The sequence below is a fragment of the Hyla sarda genome, chromosome 5 (assembly GCF_029499605.1).
Source record: "Hyla sarda isolate aHylSar1 chromosome 5, aHylSar1.hap1, whole genome shotgun sequence".
In the NCBI taxonomy this organism is placed as follows: Eukaryota; Metazoa; Chordata; class Amphibia; order Anura; family Hylidae; genus Hyla; species Hyla sarda.
Window position 1 is genome coordinate 344,932,459 of NC_079193.1, and position 17,199 is coordinate 344,949,657.

The 17,199-nt window shown below is 43.4% G+C and overlaps 1 protein-coding gene across 4 annotated transcripts in view; it reads left to right on the forward strand.

Annotated features, from left to right (window-relative positions):
* TRHR (thyrotropin releasing hormone receptor) overlaps window positions 1-17,199 on the forward strand; it is an 82,072-nt gene that overhangs the window by 7,619 nt on the left and 57,254 nt on the right. For 2 of the 4 annotated variants that reach the window (XM_056522593.1, XM_056522597.1), the window contains exon 1: window positions 9,303-9,620. The gene's annotated coding sequence lies outside the window, so the exon portion shown is untranslated. Of the gene's footprint in view, window positions 1-5,839; window positions 5,857-9,302; window positions 9,621-17,199 lie in introns of those variants that run through there. The other 2 variants (XM_056522596.1, XM_056522594.1) reach the window with 2 other exon arrangements.

The window sequence follows — 17,199 nt, forward strand, 5'->3', positions numbered from 1 at the left end:
CTCTGTCTTTGGGGACCTCACCACAAGGTACCGGGACACCACACTTCTCTTCCAAGTCAGGACTAATTTGGTGATTGTCACCAAATTAGTAAAAAGTTTTTAACCATGGTTAATAGTCCTGTTTATTATAGATTTTAGTCTGTGTTACATTTGTTGTTTTTTAGGATTATTGTATGTCCGTTCTGCTTTAGCTTTGAATTTCAGTCTGTGTTCACACTGTGAGTCTTGTTTGTACCATACATTGTATTTAGTCTTTCGTGTATTATATTTCTGTTTCCTACTAGGCCACCATTCTGATCACATATGGGAGTATGCCCCACTGGCTAGTAGTCTATTTGGCTATAGTTTTAATTTCCCTTCATGAATGGAGTGGGGTGTCTGAAGAGTTCATGATTTCTGATCTTTGGAGTTTTTTTTGTACATGCACTGATCATAGAGTACATGATCACTGATCTAGTGTTTCATCTGTGCTTTACCATTGGTCTAAAGTGTCCTCTGTGCTTACTCACTTAATCTGTTTATGTTGGATCTGTTTACAACCATTCCATTCCTTTTTACACCATGAACAGTATTCTATGTTCCTTGTCAGTTTAGGTTTTTTACATTCAGTTCACCAATTCATCCCCTGGATTCTGCTGTATACTTGTTCCATACCTAGTCATTTAATTATATCTGCCAATTATCTGGATTCCGTTTTATGAACTGTTTGTTAGTACACTGCGTCCTGCCATGTTTGTGAGTTTATATTTTGTCTGGTGTATCTGGTTGTTTGATAGTTTTCCCGTTCTGTTTCTGGCCTGTGAACGACTTTGTATATTATTTTTTTCTTTTGTACGACCACTGCTTTTTAGCTCGGGAAGGGACCGGCACCGTGGTTGTCGATTCACCGTTTAGGGTGGATGGGCAACTAGGCATGTCTACGTGAAAATGTCCCCTTCAGATATGTAAGTGCAGGGTTCTCTAGTTCAATAGTTCTCAAGTCCACATTATGGAAAATCCCAGATGAGGATCTTCAGGGGCAGTAAACCTGTCATGACTGACTTGGAGGCAAGGGAGAGTGAGCCCTAAGCTGTCCCTAATAACACTCTCCCTGGCCTTCAAGTCAGTCGTGACAGGTTTACTGCCCCTGAAGATCCTCATCCGGGATTTTCCATAATGTGGACTTGAGAACTATTGAACTAGAGAACCCTGCACTTACATATCTGAAGGGGACATTTTCACATACACATGCTAACAGCACTAAAACTTTATTCTTTCAGCATATCTTCAGTAAAAGGGACAGTGACCAAATCTGCATTCTCCAGACTCCTCAGCTGTACTGTCAAAGCTGTATTTAAGAGACTATATTGTTCTGGACTTGTGATAGGCGGTCAGTAAGGTTTCAAGTTACTCCTTGCTTCAGAGGTCTCATTCCTGGGCTTTGTATGCAGCTTCATTTGGAGAAAAGGTTGTGCTTCACAGAGAAAGATTGGGTTAACACTAGCTATGTGACACCATAACCTACACCATAACCTACCATTTCCCACATCATCTCTACACATACAACAATTACTTTTTATGCTATGCAGACTTGTTTTAAGTTCAGATCACACGGGCAGTTTATTTTATACCTTCCGGCTGCTGTTTCTGTATAACTGACAGCAACTCTCCCAAATCCCTAATAAACACAAGAGGTATTTGTCAATGCTTACACCAGAAATCTGTCATATAAAAAGCACACATTTTTTGGACAAAGCTCTCAATGTTTTGTCAGAAAAAGGGACACATTTTTGAGCAAATACTTTTGCACAAAAAATTTTAACCTTTTGTTGGGTCTTTACCCCAATGTTCTGTACAGTGACCCCCCGACCTACGATGGCCCCGACATACTATCATTTCAACATACGATGGCCTCTCAGAGACCATCACATGTTGAAGGCAGCATCAACATACGATGCTTTTGTATGTCGGGGCCATCGCATAAACGGCTATCCGGCAGCGCTGACTGCTTCAGCTGCCACCGGATAGCCGTTTACGGTGACCCGTGTGGTCCGCCGACAATCACTTACCTGTCCTCTGGGCTCCGGGGCGTCATCTTCGGGATCCCCTGCATCACCGGCGCTCTCTATCGTCGTCATCATGTCGCTGCACACGTCGTCCCGTCATCCGATAGGAGCGGCGTGCGTAGTGACGTGATGGCGGTGACGGAGAGCGGGGATGCCGGGGAAGCAGAGGCCTAGCCGGAGCATTGGGGACACCCCGGGGATGCGGCGACAGCGATGGAAGGCGACATCCAGGGCAGCGGTGACAAGCGGTGACGGTCCGGAGCAGCGGGGACACGTGAGTACAATTTCCTATACCAGTGGTCTTCAACCTGCGGACCTCCAGATGTTGCAAAACTACAACTCCTAGCATGCCCGGACAGCCGTTGGCTGTCCGGGCATGCTGGGTGTTGTAGTTTTGCAACATCTGGAGGTCCGCAGGTTGTAGACCAGTGTCCTATACTTTACATTGCACGGATCCCTCAACATACGATGGTTTCAACAAACGATGGTCCATTTGGAACGGATTACCATCGTATGTTAAGGGACCACTGCACCTCTATCAGATTTGGACCAACAAATATTTTTATCTGACATTTTTTCCACGTGTTCATTGTGTTACAAAATAAAAAATAAAAAAAACACAAACAAAAATGCTCATACAAATGCAAGGAAAATACTTATAGAAACACCATGAAAAACAATGAAAATAAAAAAGAGTGTGTAAAGGAGACGGTGGAATGTGACTTTGTGTGGGTGGAGGTTGGGGTTGTAATTATATTAATGCGGTAGGAATAACAAAGGCACGAGAGGATGGGAATGGGATTGACTTTTAGGAGATAAAAATGATAATGACAGGGGGCGGAAGATGAAGATGTCGGAGGTAAAGATCACAGTGATGTGAGGGATGGAAATGACGGAAATTATCATAAAAGGATGAAGATGGCTCCTGTGGGGGGAAGTGGAAAATACTTATGGCTTAGAAGAAAGGACAGGATAGAGATATGGTGGTGAACATGGAGAACATTCTCCAGCAATTTGGATGGTTGAAGATGATCTGGGTTATTTACGAATATTCCATCTTTTTCCATTTCCATAGTGATCTTTTTTCTTACATTTATCCCTTATATGTATCAATGTGGTTTTACATGTCTAAAAAAAACTTTGGCGTATTGGAAAAGTGTGTAAAAATGTGCCAATGTTTTAACCTCCCTATTGAAAGATTAAAAATTGCCATAAACAATTTTATATATCACTTGGATTGGGATAAATTTAAAAACCCCAACCACTTTTTGACAAAAATAAATAAATAAAAATTATGGAATGGTTGTAAACAGATGCAAACTTTGACACTTGCTTTAATAAATATAGAGAAATGCATTTCTCCTGACTTTTTCCTACTAAGTTTACACAGACATTCAATAGTTAATCAGGGCAGATTTCTTCAATTGTAAAGACGACCTTCTGGATTAAAAGCTAGGAGTCATCAAAACTCACATCAAAAGGGAGGATTTGATCATCTTTTTTTTTTTTTTGTTAGATCTATAAATCATTCAAAATGCTTGAAAATATTCATAGAAATTGTGCCAAACATATTGGGGCAGATTAACTTATTAAAAGAAGCGATCTGATTGGTTACTTTTTCTCTGCCCAGGTCTTGATGAATCTCGCCAATCGTGTTTATGTATGGGCTCTTGTAAAGTTATCCCCTAATTAGCTGATTGCAAGGGGTCCAACGGCTAGTTCCACGGCAATCTTGGGAGGTTCTAACAGGGACTCCAGTCTCGTTCAGGCTCACCGCGCTACATTTATTCTTTATGGGAGCTGCTGGAAACATCCATACACCGTACTCTGTTTTTTCCCTGGCTCCCATAGAATATGACTTGAGTGGTGATGCACATCAGATCCATTTCAGTGGGAGGCTGGGGGTGCCCATTCTCAAGGTCACGGGGGGCCCCAGCAGTCAAACCTCTGCATTCAGCAAGTTATAACTTTACAAGAGGGCACAATCTCTCTAGGGTATGTTCACACGTGTGTATTTTTGCTGCAGATGTGCTGAAGATTTGCTGCTGCAGATTTTGCTGGCCATTGACTTCAATGGGTAGAAAAATCTGCTACAGAAAATCTGCAAGAGAAAATACATGTGAACATACCCTAAGTGTAGGGTCACATGCAACAGAACCACAGCGTATTTTATGCTGCAAATCCGCCGGTGACCTGACCCTCCTATTGTGGTGTCAAGTGAGGGTAATGTGCAAATTAACCTTTTCGTGATGCCAGGGCATGGTTAGCCTATACACCAGCCAAGGTTGAGCCAGCTTCTCCTGGGCTAGGCACGGGGCAATGGGCAATAAGTATTCTGATGCTTGGTTACAGAAAAACTGACTTTACTGAGGCAGGATAGATGATAAAATCTGTTACAGCTCAGATTGGTATAAAGAGAGGTGCAGTGTGAACCTTGGAAGCTTATCGGCATGCTGGGAGTTGTAGTAGATTGTGCTGTATATGACTGACTTGCTGTATGGCAACCTACGCTTGACTTTAGTGTGAATGACTGACTTGAATCCCCAGGACTTAAGTGGTTACCACTAGGCATGACATTCCCCTGGGTATTGGGGTTATTCTTTAGCAGATTCATGGTTGCAGGATTCTACTTGAGGCCTCCTCAGAACACCTCACACTCACTTTCGCCAAACTGTACCTCAACTGAATCTGAACTCTGAACTCCAACAACACTATATAAGGTGCAGATTTAGAGCAGTCCCATTAGACAGATAAGTCACATGGTTCACCTCATACACACTCCCCTAATAACAGGGTTTTTAAGGTTTAACAGGCTTAAAGCAACAGGTACACAATAAATGACAATAGATTAACCATAGCATATTATTAGTAGATATAGAGTTCTGATAAGTGTGGGAGAAAGACGGACACTGAAGGCAACATCTGCCACACAGGACGGGCAGGATGCTATATTCTATACTGGGTCACCACACTATAGTGTGCCTCCAGCTGTTCATAGGATAGGAGATAAGTGTATGATCAGGGGGGTCCGACTCTCCTAACTCCTCAATAAACAAGCAAAGGGGAAGTTGTCAATGCTAGCACCAGAAAACTGTCATACAAAAATCACACATTTTGGTGCAAAAGACAAAAGAAGTCACAAATGTGTAACTTTTTTTGTTGGGTCTTCACCTGGCACAGCCTAGATAGCTCTCCCCCAATGTTTCGGACCTTTATCTGACAGACGATATCAGAGGACTGTCATCAAATTTATTTTCAAATTTATCTGACATTTTCACCTTTTCACTGTGTTTAAAAAAATGTAAATAAATAAAAAATGCTCATACAAATTTTGGGAAAATTGTAATAGAAACACCATGAAATGCAGGGAGAAGGTTAAAGGAGAAGGTAGAATCTGACTTTACACGGGTGGAGGTTGGGGTTGTAATTATATTGATGCGGTACGAATAACAAAGGCACGAGAGGATGGGAATGGGATTGACTTTTAGGAGAAATGATGGGTGGTGGAGATGTGGGTGGTGATCAACGTGATGTGAGGGATGGGACCATTCCGTTGCAGCTCTGTTATGGGGGCACTGTGCTGTTGTTGCCACTGTTAAAGACACACTTGGGGAGATTTATCAAAACCTGAAAAGTTGATGAGTTGCCCATAGCAACCAATCAGATTGCTTCTTTTATTTTTTCAGAGGCCTTTTAAAAATGAAAGAAGCGATCTGATTGGTTGCTATGGGCAACTTGTCAACTTTTGTTTTGCACAGGTCTTGATCAATCTCTCCAACTGTGTGGCTTGCTGTCCTATAGGGATGCTATGGTACTGGCACTGTTATGGAGTCACAATATTTCTAGCCATTCTATCGGAATCACTGTGTTGTCGCTGTTATGGGCGACACTGTGTGGCTGGCTCTGCTCTGTGGGGCATTGGGCACTATATTTCTGGCACTGTTATGAAAAAGGACACTGTGTGGCTGAGTGGGACACTATGGATCTGGCAAAGTTACCGGTTGCATTGTGTTTTTGGCTCTGTTATGGGGGCACGGAGTAGTTTGGATGCTGTGGGGAAATCTCTTCACTTTTTCTCTCACACAGTTTAATAAATCTGGGCCATCATGTTGCTAGCACTGTTATGAGGAGGCTGACTGTGCTATTGGGTGCTATGGTTCTGGCCCAGGTATGTGGAAACTGAGTGTCTGACTCTAATATGTCGGGCACTGTGTGGCTTAGGGTGGGTTCACACTACATTATTACAGTACAGGAACCGGTTTTGTGACCGGACCTAAAGCCGCGGCATACCACAGTTTTAGGTCCAGTCAGAAAATGGATATGGGGCAAAAATGAGCCAACCGGAGTCACCGTTTGACTCCAGTCATTTTATTGAAATGAATTAGATACAGGCCGGGTCCCGCTGGGATACAAGAGTGCCCTGTTTTGGCTCTCCCCAGCCGGATCCGGTTCCCGTACTATAAAACGTAGTGTGAACCCAGCCTTACACTGTCATTGGACACTCTGTGGCTAACAGTGTTATGGGGGCACTGTGTTTCTTCCTTTTCTAATTGGGGCCTGATAGGAAAGTTGTGTAATGCCTAGCGGTTTTCATAACTCCAAAATACTGCAATGGCAATACCAGCAAACATGACTACCTCATCTCCCCCTCTCAGAAATGCTGAAAAGAGAAACAGGGAAAACAATTTCATGATACGTGCATGAGCCCTCCCCTCCTATGGTATATACAGTTTGTATGCTATAAACGTATCATAAGGCAATTTCGCCCTTTGGGACTATTAGGCTAGGCTCACACTATGGAATTTCTGACCAGACAAAATCTGTCCGTAGTTTCCGAGTGCACCCAGTGTTACTGGGATCAGTCGGCACTAGTACCACAAGACAGCAGTGTCTGCGGAGCGGATTCTGCCTGAACAATGAGCACGGTCATTCTTTTGGCAGCGTAATTTCAGCGGCAGAACATCCGTTGCTGACATTCCGTAGTGTGCACTGTGCAGCAGAATCCCGTTGCCAGAAATTTTGTGGAATTCCGCTTTGAAATTTCACTTGTAAATTCAGTAGTGTGAACCTGACCTTGCAACCTGATCCTCCAGCTCTAAGACTGGAACAGGCTTCTGGTGTATACACTGTAGTATGTATACTAGCCATGAGATTATTCAATATAAAGTATCTGACATTCCTTGTTTGTTTGTTTATTTGATTATGCAAAAAATATGAAGAAAGCCAAAAGAAATGTTTTATTACAATTATATTACTCAAAATATTTGTTAAATACTACGGCTGCTGCTAGTGCTGCTACTACTAATGCTACTATTACTACTACTATTACTACTACCACTACTACTGCTACTATTACTACTGCTGCTAGTATTACTACTACTGCTACTATTAGTACTACTATTACTACTACCACTACTACTGCTACTATTACTACTGCTGCTAGTATTACTACTACTGCTACTATTAGTACTACTATTACTACTACCACTACTACTGCTACTATTACTACTGCTGCTAGTATTATTACTACTGCTACTATTAGTACTACTATTACTACTACCACTGCTACTAATACTACTGCTGCTAGTATTACTACTACTGCTACTATTAGTACTACTATTACCACTACTACTGCTACTATGACTACTGCTGCTAGTATTACTACTACTGCTACTATTAGTACTACTATTACTACTACCACTACTACTGCTACTATTACTACTGCTGCTAGTATTACTACTACTGCTACTATTAGTACTACTATTACTACTACCACTACTACTGCTACTATTACTACTGCTGCTATGATTACTACAACTGCTACTATTAGTACTACTACTATTACTACTACCGCTCCTATTACTACTGCTGCTAGTATTACTACTGCTACTATTAGTACTACTATTACTACTACCACTACTACTGCTACTATTACTACTGCTGCTAGGATTACTACAACTGCTACTATTAGTACTACTACTATTACTACTACCGCTCCTATTACTACTGCTGCTAGTGCTACTACTACTACTACTGGTGCTACTATTACTACTGCTGCAGGTGCTGCTGCTGCTACTACTGCTACTATTATTACTGCTACTATTACTACTGCTGCTAGTAGTACTACTACTGCTACTATTAGTACGACTACTATTACTACTACCACTACTACCATTACTACTGCTGCTAGTGCTACTACTACTACTACTATTACTACTGCTACTATTGGTAGTGCTACTGCTACTATCACTACTGCTGCTGCTACTACTGCTACCATTAGTACTACTACTACTGCTGCTAGTGCTACTACTATTAGTACTACTACTACTACTACTATTACTATTATTACTGCTACTAGTGAAGCTACTACTACTATTACTGCTACTATTACTACGGATGCTAGTACTGCTACTATTACTACTACGGATGATACTATTACTACTGCTTCTGCTGCTACTACTACTAGTATTGCTGCTACTATTACTACTACTACTACTGCTACTATTACTACTATTACACTACTATTGCTGCTACTATTAGTACTACTACTGCTGCTACTACTACTGCTATTATTATTACTACTGCTGCTGCTGCTGGTACTGCTACTACTAATACTACTACTATTACTACTAGTACTACTATTACTTATTATTTATATTATTTTCTTTATTAGTAATAGTAGTACTAGTAGTAGTAGTATCATTGCTTTTATTATTATTATTAGGATTACTATTAATAATGGTAATAATAATCATGATAATAATAATACATTTTTATTTATCTATTTATATAATGCCAAAATATTCTGCAGCACTTTACATAAACAGATAAAAATCTGTCATTTAATTGACTGTATTTTGTATTTGTTTTATTTTGTTTGTTGTACTATCTATTGGCTCACTGTCACTATTTATTCACTGCTTTTGCACAATACAAGGCTTTGTGCTTAATCTCTACAGTGTCTGGAATCAATACATATATATATATATATATATATATATATATATATATATATATATATATATAAAATTTCGTTTTTATATTTTTATATTTAATTTTTTTTTTCTTGTGAGGCAGCGTAGTATTAATCCAGGCGGTTTTCTTAGAAGCAATTTGTGGTGTTCTCTCATCTTGCTGCCTTTATTATATTTGCATTTCACTGCTGAGTGCAAAATGTGGAGGGAAGGGGCTGGCGAGGAGGGAGCTATTCCTCATTGCTGTCAGACGTGTGCCAATGGGGTTTGATTCCTTTTGGCCTCTGAAGTGATCAAATGAATTACACATCTTCTTAGGAGCTGCCAGAAAGCCACCTTGTCTTACACAGCAGCTACTACTGCTCTACTGGGAGCAATAGGGTCACTCCTAATCATTCCGCCTGAGAGGAGGAACACATCACATCCCCAAAACTAGCACCGAAAAATTACTCAATATCCTATTTCTATCCTTCACACCTCACTATCTTCTTCTATTCACTCAAGGGGAAGAAAGTTGGGAGAATCATTTTGTTGCAAGAAGAAGGAATCACGAGAATCTCAAGAAGTTGATTCTTCATTTCGGATTCCTTGAGGTGGGCAGGTAGGGAGAAGGCATTATACTGCTGATATTGTTCATTTTTGCACAATATTATTATTGTTTTTATTATTATTATTATTATATTTATTATTATTATTATTAATAATAATAATAATATTAGAGATGAGATTAGAGAACTTACAGTAAATTCGATTCGTCACAAACTTCTCGGCTCAGCAGTTGATGACTTATCCTGCGTACATTAGTTCAGCCTTCAGGTGCTCCGGTGGGCTGGAAAAGGTGGATACAGTCCTAGGAAAGAGACTCCTAGGACTGTATCCACCTTTTCCAGCCCACCGGAGCACCTGAAAGCTGAACTAATTTATGCAGGAAAAGCCATCAACTGCCGAGCCGAGAAGTTTGTGACGAATCAAATTTACTGTAAATTCGCTCATCTCTAATTATTATTATTGTTTTTATTATATTATTATTAATTATTATTATTATTATTATTATTAGAGATGAGATTAGAGAACTTACAGTAAATTCGATTCATCACTAACTTCTCGGCTCGGCAGTTGATGACTTATCCTGCGTAAATTAGTTCAGCCTTCAGGTGCTCCGGTGGGCTGGAAAAGGTGGATACAGTCCTAGGAAAGAGTCTCTTAGGACTGTATCCACCTTTTCCAGCCCACCGGAGCACCTGAAAGCTGAACTAATTTACGCAGTATAAGTCATCAACTGCCGAGCCGAGAAGTTCGTGACGAATCGAATTTACTGTAAATTCGCTCATCTCTAATTATTATTATTGTTTTTATTATATTATTATTAATTATTATTATTATTATTATTGTAGCAAATATAATTTAAACAAATTTAAACAAAGATTTTAGGGACATCACAAGCTCGCATGCATTTCGTAGATGAATCTATCTTGGTTTAGTATAGATATCAAGAATAGCAACTTTGTATTAGCAAAATGATTAGACCTTATATCAATGTTTCCCAACCAGCGTGCCTCCAGCTGTTGCATAACTACAACTCCCAGCGTGCCCGGACAGCTTTTGGCTGTCCGGGCACGTTGGGAGTTGTAGTTATGCAACAGCTGGAGGCACGCTGGTTGGGAAACACTCATCAATAGCCTCTTGTGAGGTTTCGAGTAGTAAATAGAAAGAAAGATTTAAGGATCCAACCCTGCAAGGTTGGATGCATTTAGTAGTTGTATGTATCTTGGATAAGAATGGATAGGCAAAAATTAGAATGGCAATTTTGTATTAAGTAACATTAGTAGACCTTTATATCAGTGTTTCCCAACCAGCATGCCTCCAGCTGTTGCATAACTACAATTCCCAGCATGCCCGGACAGCCTTTGGATCATTGTTTCCCAACCAGTGCACCTCCAGCTGTTGCAAAACTACAACTCCCATGCCCGGACAGATTTCAGCTGTAGTTTTGCAACAGCTGGAGGCACGCTGGTTAAGAAACAGTCATCTATAGCCTTTCGTGAGGGTTACTGTAGCAAATAGAAACTAAGGTATAAGGAACGTTGCAAGGTTGAATTTATTTAGTAGACATCTGTATCTTGTTTCATTATGAATAAGCAAGAACTAAAATAGCAAGTCTGTATCACGTAAAATGATTTGTTTCAGTGTTTCCCAACCAGCGTGCCTCCAGCTGTTGCATAATAGCAAGTCTGTATCACGTAAAATGATTTATTTCAGTGTTTCCCAACCAGCGTGCCTCCAGCCGTTGCATAACTGCAACTCCCAGGATGCCCAGACAGCCTTTGGCTGTCTGGGCATGCTGGGAGTTGTAGTTATGCAACAGCTGGAGGCACACTGGTTGGGAAACACTCATCAATAGCCTCTTGTGAGGTTTATAGTAGTAAATAGAAACAAAGATTTAAGGAACCCTGCAAAGTTGGATGCATTTAGTCGTTGGATATACAGTATCTTGTATCAGTATGGATAGAAAAAAAATTAGAATGGCAACTTTGTATTAAGTCAAATTATTAGACCTTATATCAGTGTTCCCCAACCAGGGTGCCTCCAGCTGTTGCATAACTACAACTCCCAGCATGCCCAGACAGCCAAAGGCTGTCCAGGCATGACACTGATCAATAACCTCTTGTGAGGTTTATAGTAGTTATGCAACAGCTGGAGGCACACTGATTGGGAAACACTTCCTTATGGGATATATATATATATATATATATATATATATATATATATATATATATATATATATATATATAAACATCTAAACATGAACTTAAATAAACATATTAACTTATCCTTCTTTCCTCCAAAGCAGTGGTTCCCAACAAGTGTGCCTTCAGCTGTTGCAAAACTACAACGCCTAGCATGGCCGGACAGCAAAAGGCTGTCCGGGTATGCTGGGAGTTGTAGTTATGCAACAGCTTGAGGAACACTGATTGGAAAACACTACTATAGAATAAAGTCATCAGATTATTGGAATTGTCATGTCACAGAGGCAATGATAAACTTCCCTGAAGCCCTGGTATTACACCAGTGTTCAAAACTACAACTCCCAGCATTTCCTGATATGTTAAGCATATGTTTTTATTTCTAATACTGGATCTTTAAAGGCAGCATAGGTCCTAGAACAGTGTTTCCTAACCAGTGTGCCTCCTGCTGTTGCAAAACTACAATTCCCAGTATGCCCGGACAGCCGTTGGCTGAGAGTTGTAGTTTTGCAACAGCTGGAGGCACACTGGTTGGGAATCACTAGACTATTCAAAGAACAAAAAAAAAAAAAAAAACATGCTCTGGACTATACAGATGTAGTTTTGTAAGTTTTCCACCATTTTTGTAGCCCATCTTCGGACCTGTTCTATTTTTATCAATATCTTTTTACAAATGAGGTCTCCAGAACTATACCCAGTACTCCAGATGTGGTGTTACTGGAGCTCTATACAGTAGGATCAAAGTTTACAGTATTAAAAAATCTGATCTAAAATCCAGCCAGGAGTCCATCAAGTTTAACCTATATCCCTACTGCAGTGTTTCTTTTTAAAGAGTGTGTCTCCAGCTGTTGCAAAACTACAACTCCCAGCATGCCTGGACAGCCTCTGGCTGCTCCGCAGGAGGATTCTGTTCTCCCTGAGCTCGCCTTAGGACACCCGCATTATGGTTTGACAGGTGTACCGCCCGAGTCAAACTCCCCCTCCTGCCTCTGGCTGTCCGGGCATGCTGGGAGTTGTAGTTTTGCAACAGCTGGAAACACACTGTTTGGGAAACACTGCCCTACTGTGTTGATCTAGAGCAGTGGTCTTCAACCTGCGGACCTCCAGATGTTGCAAAACTACAACTCCCAGCATGCCCGGACAGCCGTTGGCTGTCCGGGCATGCTGGGAGTTGTAGTTTTGCAACATCTGGAGGTCTACCGGTTGAAAACCACTGATCTAGAGCATTGTCTCCCAACCAGTGGCCTTCAGCTGTTGCAAAACTACTACTCCCAGCATGCCTGGACTGACTAGCTGTCCGGGTATACTGGGATTTGTAGTTTTGCAACAGCTGGAGGCACCCTGGATGGGAAACATTGAGCCAGAGGAAGACAGAACCCCTCTATGAGACAAATGCCAATTGCTTCATACCAGGGGGAGAAAATTCCTAAATAAAAACATTAGTACAGACTATGTGTAATAGAGTCAACGCACAAAATCGCTTATCATAGACCTGATGACAATCAGAGTCATAGATCTCATATGCACTGTAATATCTAGCACTATAGACTTCATAGAATATTCAATATCAAAGACCTACTATAACATGCAACATTAAAAATGTCATAAAATATCCAGTATTATACACCTATTATTATACCAAACAATAAAGATCTCATATGGCATCCAGTGTTATACACCTATTATTATACCCAACTATATAGATCTCATATGGTATCCAGTATTATACACCAATTATAATACCCAACTATATAGATCTCATATGGTATCCAGTATTATACACCTATTATTATAATATCCAACTATATAGATCTCATATGGTATCCAGTATTATACACCTATTATTATAATATCCAACTATATAGATCTCATATGGTATCCACTATTATACACCTATTATTATACCCAACTATATAGATCTCATATGGTATCCAGTATTATACACCAATTATAATACCCAACTATATAGATCTCATATGGTATCCAGTATTATACACCAATTATAATACCCAACTATATAGATCTCATATGGTATCCAGTATTATACACCAATTATAATACCCAACTATATAGATCTCATATGGTATTGTTACGCCTAGCGCTCCGGGTCCCCGCTCCTCCCCGGAGCGCTCACGGCGTCTTTCTCCCTGCAGCGCCCCGGTCAGTCCCGCTGACCGGGAGCGCTGCACTATCTTGGCCGTTGGGGATGCGATTCGCACAGCGGGACGCGCCCGCTCGCGAATCGCATCCCAGGTCACTTACCCGTCCCGGTCCCCTGCTGTCATGTGCTGGCGCGCGCGGCTCCGCTCTCTAGGGCGCGCGCGCGCCAGCTCTCTGAGACTTAAAGGGCCAGTGCACCAATGATTGGTGCCTGGCCCAATTAGCTTAATTAGCTTCCACCTGGTCCCTGACTATATCTGACCTCCTCCCATGCACTCCCTTGCCGGATCTTGTTGCCTTGTGCCAGTGAAAGCGTTTAGTGTGTCCAAAGCCTGTGTACCTGAACTTCTGCTACCCATCTTGACTACGAACCTTGCCGCCTGCCCCCGACCTTCTGCTACGTCTGACCTTGCCTCTGCCTAGTCCTTCTGTCCCACGCCTTCTCAGCAGTCAGCGAGGTAGAGCCGTTGCTAGTGGATACGACCTGGTTGCTACTGCCGCAGCAAGACCATCCCGCTTTGCGGCGGGCTCTGGTGAAAACCAGTAGCCTCTTAGAACCGGTCCACTAGCACGGTCCACGCCAATCCCTCGCTGACACAGAGGATCCACCACCTGGAAGCCGAATCGTGACAGTAGATCCGGCCATGGATCCCGCTGAGGTGCCGCTGCCAAGTCTCGCTGATCTTCCCACGGTGGTCGCTCAGCAATCGCAGCAGATTGCCCAACAAGGACAGCAGCTGTCGCAGTTGACCGCCATGTTGCAGCAACTTCTGCCTCTGCTACAGCAGCAACCATCTCCTCCGCCAGCTCCTGCACCTCCTCCGCAGCGAGTGGCCGCTCCTAACCTACGCTTGTCCCTGCCGGACAAATTTGATGGGGACTCTAGACTCTGCCGTGGATTTTTGTCTCAGTGTTCCCTGCATATGGAGATGTTGTCGGACTTGTTTCCTACAGAACGGTCTAAGGTGGCGTTCGTAGTAAGCCTTCTTTCAGGAAAGGCCTTGTCTTGGGCCACACCGCTCTGGGACCGCAATGATCCTGCCACAGCCACAGTCCAGTCTTTCTTCGCTGAAGTCCGAAGTGTCTTCGAGGAACCTGCCCGAGCCTCTTCTGCCGAGACTGCCCTGCTGAACCTGGTCCAGGGTAATTCTTCCGTTGGCGAGTACGCCATACAATTCCGTACTCTTGCTTCTGAACTATCCTGGAATAATGAGGCTCTCTGCGCGACCTTTAAAAAAGGCCTATCCAGTCGCATCAAGGATGTGCTGGCCGCACGAGAGATTCCTGCCAACCTCCAAGAACTCATCCATTTGGCTACCCGCATTGACATGCGTTTTTCTGAGCGACACCAAGAGCACCGCCAGGAAAAAGACTTAGATCTCTGGGCACCTCTCCCACAGCATCCTTTGCAGTCTTCGCCTGGGCCTCCCGCCGAGGAGGCCATGCAAGTGGATCGGTCTCGCCTGACCCAGGAAGAGAGGAATCGCCGTAGAGAAGAAAATCTCTGTCTGTACTGTGCCAGTACTGAGCATTTCTTGGTGGATTGCCCTATCCGTCCTCCACGCCTGGGAAACGCACGCACGCACCCAGCTCACGTGGGTGTTGCATCTTTTGGTTCTAAGTCTTCTTCTCCACGTCTCACGGTGCCCGTGCGGATTTCTTCTACAGCCAACTCCTCCCTCTCAGCCGTGGCCTGCTTGGACTCTGGTGCCTCTGGAAATTTTATTTTGGAGTCGTTTGTTAATAAATTCAGCATCCGGGTGACCCGTCTCGTCAAGCCGCTCTACATTTCCGCGGTCAACGGAGCCAGATTGGACTGCACCGTGCGTTACCGCACAGAACCCCTCCTGATGTCTATTGGACCCCACCTCGAGAGAATTGAGCTCTTCGTTCTCCCCGGCTGTACCTCTGAGGTCCTCCTCGGTCTGCCATGGCTTCGGCTTCATTCCCCCACCCTTGATTGGACCACCGGGGAGATCAAGAACTGGGACTCTGCCTGCCACAGGAAGTGCCTCTCCCCCCCTCCCAGTCCCGTCAGGCAAGCCTCTGTGCCTCCCCATGGCCCCCGTCCTGGTGTCACACTGCCCCGTGCCAGGCCTCGCCCTCTGCCCTCCCTCCCCATTCCCACTCCTGCTGTACTGCCTGCCGTTGAGGAAACCCTCCATTCTTTCCCGGTGTCCTCATCCCAGGGGAGGCAGTTACCGGACAAAGAGAAGGGGAGACCTAAGGGGGGGGGTACTGTTACGCCTAGCGCTCCGGGTCCCCGCTCCTCCCCGGAGCGCTCACGGCGTCTTTCTCCCTGCAGCGCCCCGGTCAGTCCCGCTGACCGGGAGCGCTGCACTATCTTGGCCGTTGGGGATGCGATTCGCACAGCGGGACGCGCCCGCTCGCGAATCGCATCCCAGGTCACTTACCCGTCCCGGTCCCCTGCTGTCATGTGCTGGCGCGCGCGGCTCCGCTCTCTAGGGCGCGCGCGCGCCAGCTCTCTGAGACTTAAAGGGCCAGTGCACCAATGATTGGTGCCTGGCCCAATTAGCTTAATTAGCTTCCACCTGGTCCCTGACTATATCTGACCTCCTCCCATGCACTCCCTTGCCGGATCTTGTTGCCTTGTGCCAGTGAAAGCGTTTAGTGTGTCCAAAGCCTGTGTACCTGAACTTCTGCTACCCATCTTGACTACGAACCTTGCCGCCTGCCCCCGACCTTCTGCTACGTCTGACCTTGCCTCTGCCTAGTCCTTCTGTCCCACGCCTTCTCAGCAGTCAGCGAGGTAGAGCCGTTGCTAGTGGATACGACCTGGTTGCTACTGCCGCAGCAAGACCATCCCGCTTTGCGGCGGGCTCTGGTGAAAACCAGTAGCCTCTTAGAACCGGTCCACTAGCACGGTCCACGCCAATCCCTCGCTGACACAGAGGATCCACCACCTGGAAGCCGAATCGTGACAGGTATCCAGTATTATACACCTATTATTATACCCAACTATATAGATCTCATATGGTATCCAGTATTATACACCAATTATAATATCCAACTATATAGATCTCACATGGTATCCAGTATTATACACCTATTATAATACCCAACTATATAGATCTCATATGGTATCCAGTATTATACACCTATTATAATATCCAACTATATAGATCTCATATGGTATCCAGTATTATACACCAATTATAATATCCAACTATATAGATATCATATGGTATCCACTATTATACACCTATTATTATACCCAACTATATAGATCTCATATGGTATCCACTATTATACACC